Below are 7,881 nucleotides of genomic sequence, written 5' to 3'. Positions count from 1 at the left end.
ATATTTCATTATATTGGAACATTATATTTTTTATGTATGCTGGCACTGTGTATAGTTCCTTAGGGTGCGCCTATTTTTTCTGCAGATCTTGCTGCTCATTGATAATGGGAAGAGAAATCTGCTAAAGCAAATCTGCAGCAGAAAATACGCACGTGTGAACGCACCCCTTAGTGGTGGCACAGTATAGTTAAATAATAGTGGCACAGTATATAGTTCATTAATGGTGGCACAGTATATAGTTCATTAATGGTGGCACAGTATATAGTTCATTAATGGTGGCACAGTATATAGTTCATTAATGGTGGCACAGTATATAGTTCATTAATGGTGGCACAGTATATAGGGAATTAATAGATGAATGGTGGCACAGTATATAGGGAATTCAGGGGGGTACGGTATATAATTAAAGGGAAACTGACAGGCTGTTTACTCGCACTAAACCCAATACCCTAGGTTACAGTGCAGGAGAACAGGAGAAAGATAATGTTATACTTACTAGGTATTGCCCCACATTGCTAGTATGCGAAGTCAGTCTTGTGCGCAATGGAGGCGGAGCTTCCCTGCCTCCATCCTGTATGCTGCGCTATGCCTGCCGTCTTTGTATATTTATAATTCTTTTTTTCTCCAACTCTTGTATATTGTAGCAAGTAAGCATATATTAGTGTGGTGTCCATCTCTTCAGTGTAAGAACCAGAGCTGTGTGGAGATTCCTGCATAAGGTGGGTGCTGGGTGATGGGTGCTGGGTGCTGGGTGATGGGTGCTGGGTGCTGGCTGATTAGGGATGGGTGATTGGGGATGTATGATGGGTGCTGGGTGATTGGGGATGGGTGCTGGGTGATTAGGGATGGGTGCTGGGTGAGACCGGGTACAGTGCACTTTCTGTCATATAGAGCTCAGGTGGGGGCATATTGGGGGAGATTTATTAAAACCTTTGCAGAGGAAAAGCCCTCTGCAAAACGATCTGATTGGTTGCTATGGACAACTGCACCGCTCTTTCTCTGCACAGGTTTTGTATACATCTCCTCTATAATACAGTATATTATAGTGCAGCTGTCACATGTTTTCTGTAAATAAGACTGACAGCACAGCCAAAGTATATATACACATGGCAGACCTTCATAGAAACTGTTCTTGACTCGATTTTACAAAAACACCAACTTTTATGGGGGATAGGAATGTCGAGTAGGCCCGGCGGGAGTCCACTGTATCCCTGGGCCGCAGCACATCTGCCCATTAAGTCTGGCAGATGTTTTTTAGATTATGAAAAATGCCCTCTTTTTTTACTTGAGACCTGCCCTTCAAAATGTCTGTGCACGTCCCTGCCTGGCAGACAGTAATGGACATGCTTAGGAAGGATCTGCGCTTGTCTTGGGGCTAAATGGCTATGCTGTGAGATTACCATAACACTGTGGCTAGCTGTTTGTGAACCAGTACAGGGATGTGGAAATCCTATCGTCCGACACCCGGGACATGTAGTTCCGGGCGCCAGGCATGTGAATTTTTCATAGATTTAGCCCTGTATCGGGCAAGCAGGGACAGACAGACTTCCCCCTTATGTTTCTTTAATGCCGTCGTGAGGCGCAGGAGCCGATGCAAGTCTGCACCTCACACTGGTGCTCAGGGTGTATGGAGGGCGCGGCAGCCCCCAGCTGATCTCGGTATTGTCGCTGGGTGCAGATTTGCAGATGTGGTCTGCGCAGGCACAATTCTGCTCTTAGCCCCTGAGGTGCTGGCCGGCGGGTCTTTAGTGTGTATGAAAAGACAGTTCATGCGGCCTAGCTGCAAGCAGCTGAGCGCCGCCCCCGACGCTGTTGCGCCGGGATTACAGTTCTGATGTCCACTCGTGGCCGGCTCAGGTGAGGAGGCCGAGCATGCAGGCGGCGGGAAGGGTGGTTGTATATGTATGTACATGTATGTAATGTATGATGTAGGGGGCGTGTATCAGCGGCGGGTGTATGTATGTGTGTATATGTATGGTGTGAGTGTATGTGTGGTATGTGTATGATGTCTGTGTATGTAATGTATGATGTAGGGGGGCAGCGGCAGGTGTATGTATGATGTGTGCATATGTATGGTGTGATGTGTGTATGATTTCTGTATGTGTGATGTGTGTATGTAATGTATGATCTAGGGGGGGCAGCGGCGGGTGTATGTATGATGTGTGCATATGTATGGTGTATATGTATGGTGTGATTGATGTGTGTATGATGTCTGTATGTGTGATGTGTGTATGTAATGTATGATGTAAGGGGGGAGCGGCAGGTGTATGTATGATGTGTGCATATGTAGGGTGTATATGTATGGTGTGAGTGTATGTGTGATGTGTGTATGATGTGTATATATATGATGTGTGTACGGTGTATGTGTGATGTGTGTATGTATGTATGATGTGTCTGTATGTATGATGTATGTATGTAATCTATGATATAGGGGGCAGTTGCCAGTGTATGTATGATATGTGTATGCATGTATGTTTTGTACAGGGGCGGATTGACACGTCAGACAGAGCCCAAGGGCCCGTGTCTCAGGGGGTGCGCAGCTGCCAGTTGTGCAAATTTTCTATTTTTAGTGGCTTCTTGCCACCCGCACTAAATTGCACCACCCCTTTATACTCTCCCGCCGACCAAGAGCCCCACGGATGCACACAAACACGCCCGAACCAAAACTACAACTTCCAGCATGTTGCACCATAACCAAACTGTAGAACTATAAAGTGCAACATGCTGGGAGTTGTAGTTTTGGTTCTGGTCAGCTGCAGAGCCATAGGCTGTATCAGGGCATACTGGGTGTTGTAGTTACCAACTGAAATTCCCAGTATTCCTTGATACAGCCTATGGCTCTGCAGCTGACACAAACCAAAACTACAACTCCCAGCATGTTACACAATAACCTTAACTGTACTACTATACAGTGCAACATGCTGCAACACCCATGGAACCATAGGCTGTATCAGGGCATGCTTGAAGTTGTAGTTATCTAGTAACTAAATGCAACTTCCAGCATTTTCTGACACATAAATTAGAGTAAATAAAATGCACCACACAAACTGGAGAAGCAGAGCACCCCCCAGTAACGCAGCGTTGTTCAGAGTTTTCCAATCAAGAGACTCCATATATAAGTCCCTATGAAGACTGAAAAATAGTGATTAAAATATTTTAAAAAGTGCGTATATATGTGAATAAACCCCTTTCCTAATAAAAGTTCTGAGAATAAATGGTTCCGATAAAAACTACGGATCATGGCACATAAGATTACCCTCATACATCCCTGTATATGGAAAAATTGGAGTTATGGGGGTCAGATGGGGGGGTGGGGTGCAATTTTCTGGGCTTGCCTCGGGTGTAAAAGGAGCTACAGCTCTCCCGCCACTAATAGCCTGGCATGCTGCGATTGCCATGGCCGGCTGTTAAACCATTAGATCACCGCTGTCAAAGTTGACAGCAGTGTCTAAAGGAATCTTATATCCATCCCTGGTGGTCTAGTGGGGTGAATCGTACTATTTTGGTTGAAATTATTTTATCTACCAGGAGAAGTGGATTTTCTTGAGGGACAAGTAGATTGTGTTCCGCTTTAGCCCCTTGGACAAGTAGTTTTTTTTTACATTTCCACACCCCTGCAGTATTTCCTGTTTGACTTTTTCTTTTTTTTACTACAAATCCCACAATTCCATCTTCCTCCCTCCCACACATAGCGACCACCCTCCCTCCCTTGGTAATAGCGACCACAATATAGTTACTTTTGACTTAAAATGTAGAAAACAAAGACAGACGGGGAAGGCAAAAACATATAACTTTAAAAAGGCAAATTTCCCTGGGCACTACAGGACATAGATTGGGGGAGGTGTTCTCAAATACTGATACAGAAGGTAAATGGGACATCTTTAACTCAACTCTAAATAACTATACAGCTAAATATATACCAAAGGGGAACAAATATAAACGATTAAAACTAAATCCTACATGGCTGACAAATGATGTTAAAAGAGCAATAAACAACAAAAAAATAGCTTTCAAAAAATTCAAATCTGATGGGTCAGCTATAACATTTAAACAGTACAAAGAGCTTAATAAAATCTGTAAAAATGTAATAAAAACAGCAAAAATTCAAAATGAGAGACAGGTGGCCAAAGAAAGCAAAACTAATCCTAAATATTTTTTTAGATATATAAATACAAAAAAACCAAGGACAGAGCATGTAGGACCCCTTAATAATGATAATGGGGAGGTTGTCACGGGTGATCAAGAGAAGGCGGAGCTACTGAATGGGTTCTTTAGTTCTGTATACACCATGGAAAAGGGAGCTGACATTGGCCAGGTCAGTGCTGGTAACACATCATGTAATGTACTGAACTGGCTTAATGTAGAGATGGTACAAGGTAAGTTAAGTAAAGTAAATGTAAGCAAATCTCCAGGGCCGGATGGACTACACCCAAGAGTTCTTAGAGAGGTAAGTTCAGTAATATCTGTACCCTTGTTCATGATATTTAGAGATTCTCTGGTGTCTGGTATTGTGCCAAGAGACTGGCGCAAGGCGAATGTGGTACCAATCTTCAAGAAGCGCTCTAGGTCTTCACCAGGCAATTATAGACCGGTAAGTCTAACGTGCATTGTGGGTAAATTGTTTGAAGGACTTATAAGGGATTACATACAGGAATACATAGGGGATAATAGTATTATAAGTGATAGCCAGCATGGGTTTACTAAGGATAGAAGTTGTCAAATCAATCTAATTTGCTTTTATGAAGAGGTGAGTAGAAGCCTTGACAGAGGAATGGCTGTGGATATAGTGTTTCTGGATTTTGCCAAAGTGTTTGATACTGTCCCTCACAGACGTCTGACAGGTAAGTTAAGGTCCTTGGGCTTGGAAACTTTAGTTTGTAACTGGATTGAACACTGGCTCATGGATCGTACCCAGAGAGTGGTGGTCAATGATTCGTACTCTGATTGGTCCCCGGTTATTAGTGGTGTACCCCAAGGTTCAGTACTGGGCCCGCTGCTGTTTAATTTATTTATCAATGATATAGAGGATGGTATTAACAGCTCTGTTTCTATCTTTGCAGATGACACCAAGCTTTGTAGCACGGTACAGTCTATAAAGGATGTGCATAAGTTACAAGATGACTTGGATAGACTAAGTGTCTGGGCATCCACTTGGCAAATGAGGTTCAATGTGGATAAATGTAAAGTTATGCATCTGGGTACTAATAACCTGCATGCGTCGTATGTCTTAGGGGGGGATTAAACTGGCAGAGTCACTGGTAGAGAAGGATCTGGGTGTACTTGTAGATCACAGACTACAGAATAGCATGCAATGTCAGGCTGCTGCTTCCAAAGCCGGCAGGATATTGTCATGTATAAAAAGAGGCATGGACTCAAGGGACAGGGACATAATACTCCCCCTTTATAAAGCATTGGTACGGCCTCACCTGGAATATGCTGTTCAGTTTTGGTCGCCTGTTCATAAAAGGGACACTGCGGAGTTGGAAAGGGTGCAGAGACGCGCGACTAAACTAATATGGGGCATGGAAAATCTTCGCTATGAGGAGCGATTAAAGGAGTTACAATTGTTTAGTCTTGAGAAGAGACGTTTAAGGGGGGATATGATAAACGTATATAAGTATATTAATGGCCCATACAAAAAATATGGAGAAAAACTGTTCCAGGTTAAACCCCCGCAAAGGACGAGGGGGCACTCTCTCCGTCTAGAGAAGAAAAGGTTTAGTCTAAAGGGGCGACACGCCTTCTTTACCGTGAGGACTGTGAATTTATGGAACGGTCTACCTCAGGAACTGGTCACAGCAGGAACAATTAACAGCTAAAAAACAGGGTTAGATACATTCCTGGAACAAAATAACATTAATGCTTATGCAGAATTATAAAACTACATCCCTTTCCCTTATCCCCTTACACCCTTCCCTTCAACTCCCTGGTTGGACTTGATGGACGTATGTCTTTTTTCAACCATACTAACTATGTAACTATTTAACATCAGCCATCCCACCCATTGAAACATAAATGAGCTGCATCCATTCAAATCAGTGGGGTTTTCAATCAGGGTGCCTGCAGCTGTTGCATTAGTTGCAGATTGATCCCTCCACCCATTGAAGCAGACAGGCTCCCTGTCATCAGCTGACTAGTCAGTCAGTCAGGTCTCGGCCGCATTTCAAGCTGGGAAAATACAACAGTCATGTTGTATGCTGCTAAAAATAAATATTGGAGTGAAAATCACAGAAGAATTGTGCGAAAACAGTCACACGGGTACAGACACTGTATTATGAACTACACTAACTTTACAGCCCCTGTAGCATAGTCATAACAAAAATTCCTGGAATACCCCTTTAAGGCTCCCTTGTTACGTTCCTTGAGGGATGTTTTTTATTTTATTTTATTTTTTGCTGTTCTGGCATCATAGGGACTTCCTAAATGCGACATGCCCCCCCCCCCCCAAAAACAAAACAAAACATTTTAGCAAAATTTGCTTTCCAAAAGCCAAATGTGACTCCTTTTCTTCTGAGCATTGTAGTTCACCCGCAAAGCATTTTACGTCCTAACATGGGATATTTCCATACTCAGAAGAGATGGGGTTACAAATTTTGGGGGGCATTTTCTCCCATTACCCTTTGTAAAAATTGTAAAATTGGGGAAAAAACAGCACTGATTACTATGAACATAAGTTGATTCTATACGAAGTGAGCCTTTATAGGAGTTAAACAACAGCACCATCTAGTGGGCATTATGATTATTATACCCAGTACACTAACATTTTTGTATTTGTTAGTGTATTAATAACTCTGAGTTGCTTTTACTTATGAATTTGATTTTGAGATATTTTTTGTTACCTAATTAAGATATTGGAAAATTTTGAATTTTTCTAACTTTTAAACTCTGCTTGTATGGAAAACGATTATTCCAAATAAAAGACATTGATTCACATATACAGTAGGTCTACTTTATGATGGCATAATAAAGTTGACATGTTTTTACTTTAAGGCATTAGAGGACTTTAACCCCTTGGGGACAGAGCCCATTATAACCCTAAGGACGGGAGCATTTTTTGCAATTCTGATGACTGTCACTTTAAGCATTAATAACTCTGGGATGCTTTTACTTATAAATTTGATTCCGAGATTGTTTTTTCGTGACATATTCTACTTTATGGTAGTGGTAAATTTTTGTCGATACTTGCATCATTTCTTGGTGAAAAATTCCAAAATTTGATGGAAAATTTGAAAATTTTGCATTTTTCTAACTTTGAAGCTCTCTGCTTGTAAGGAATATAGACATTCCAAATAAATTATATATTGATTCACAAATACAATGGCGGAGATTTAACAAAGGATTTAGACTGGTTTTTCCTGTCTAAATTTGTCGCACAGAAAGTCGCAGTCTAAATATGTGCGACTTTTCTGCGACTTTTGCTGTAGAGGATTTTTAGAACATGATGCATGCTAGTCTATTTTAGACGGAAATGCATTGGAAAATGCATTGGTGCTGAATTTATCAAGTGCAACTTTTGTGCGACAAGTCACATCTGCCCAAAATACGCTTAAATGTCAGACCATGTTGGAGCAGGTCTAAATGCAGTTTAAGCTGTAGACCCTGAAGTCTGAGCACGGGCTGTGAGATCTTTGATAAATTAGGAGCACAATAGACAGGAGACTACCACATACGCTGGTCTATAAGTATACCCAGAATAGACTAGATTAGTAAATGTCCCCCAATTTGTCTACTTTATGTTTGCATCATAAAGTTGACATGTTTTTACTTTTGGAAGACACCAGAGGGCTTCAAAGTTCAGCAGCAATTTTCCAATTTTTCACAAAATTTTCAAAATTGAAATTTTTCAGGGACCAGTTCAGGTTTGAAGTGGATTTGAAGGGC

This window comes from Hyla sarda, chromosome 3 (genome assembly GCF_029499605.1).
Source record: "Hyla sarda isolate aHylSar1 chromosome 3, aHylSar1.hap1, whole genome shotgun sequence".
Lineage (NCBI taxonomy): Eukaryota > Metazoa > Chordata > Amphibia > Anura > Hylidae > Hyla > Hyla sarda.
The sequence above is the reverse complement of the archived record's forward strand: the minus strand, read 5'-3'. Positions refer to the sequence as shown.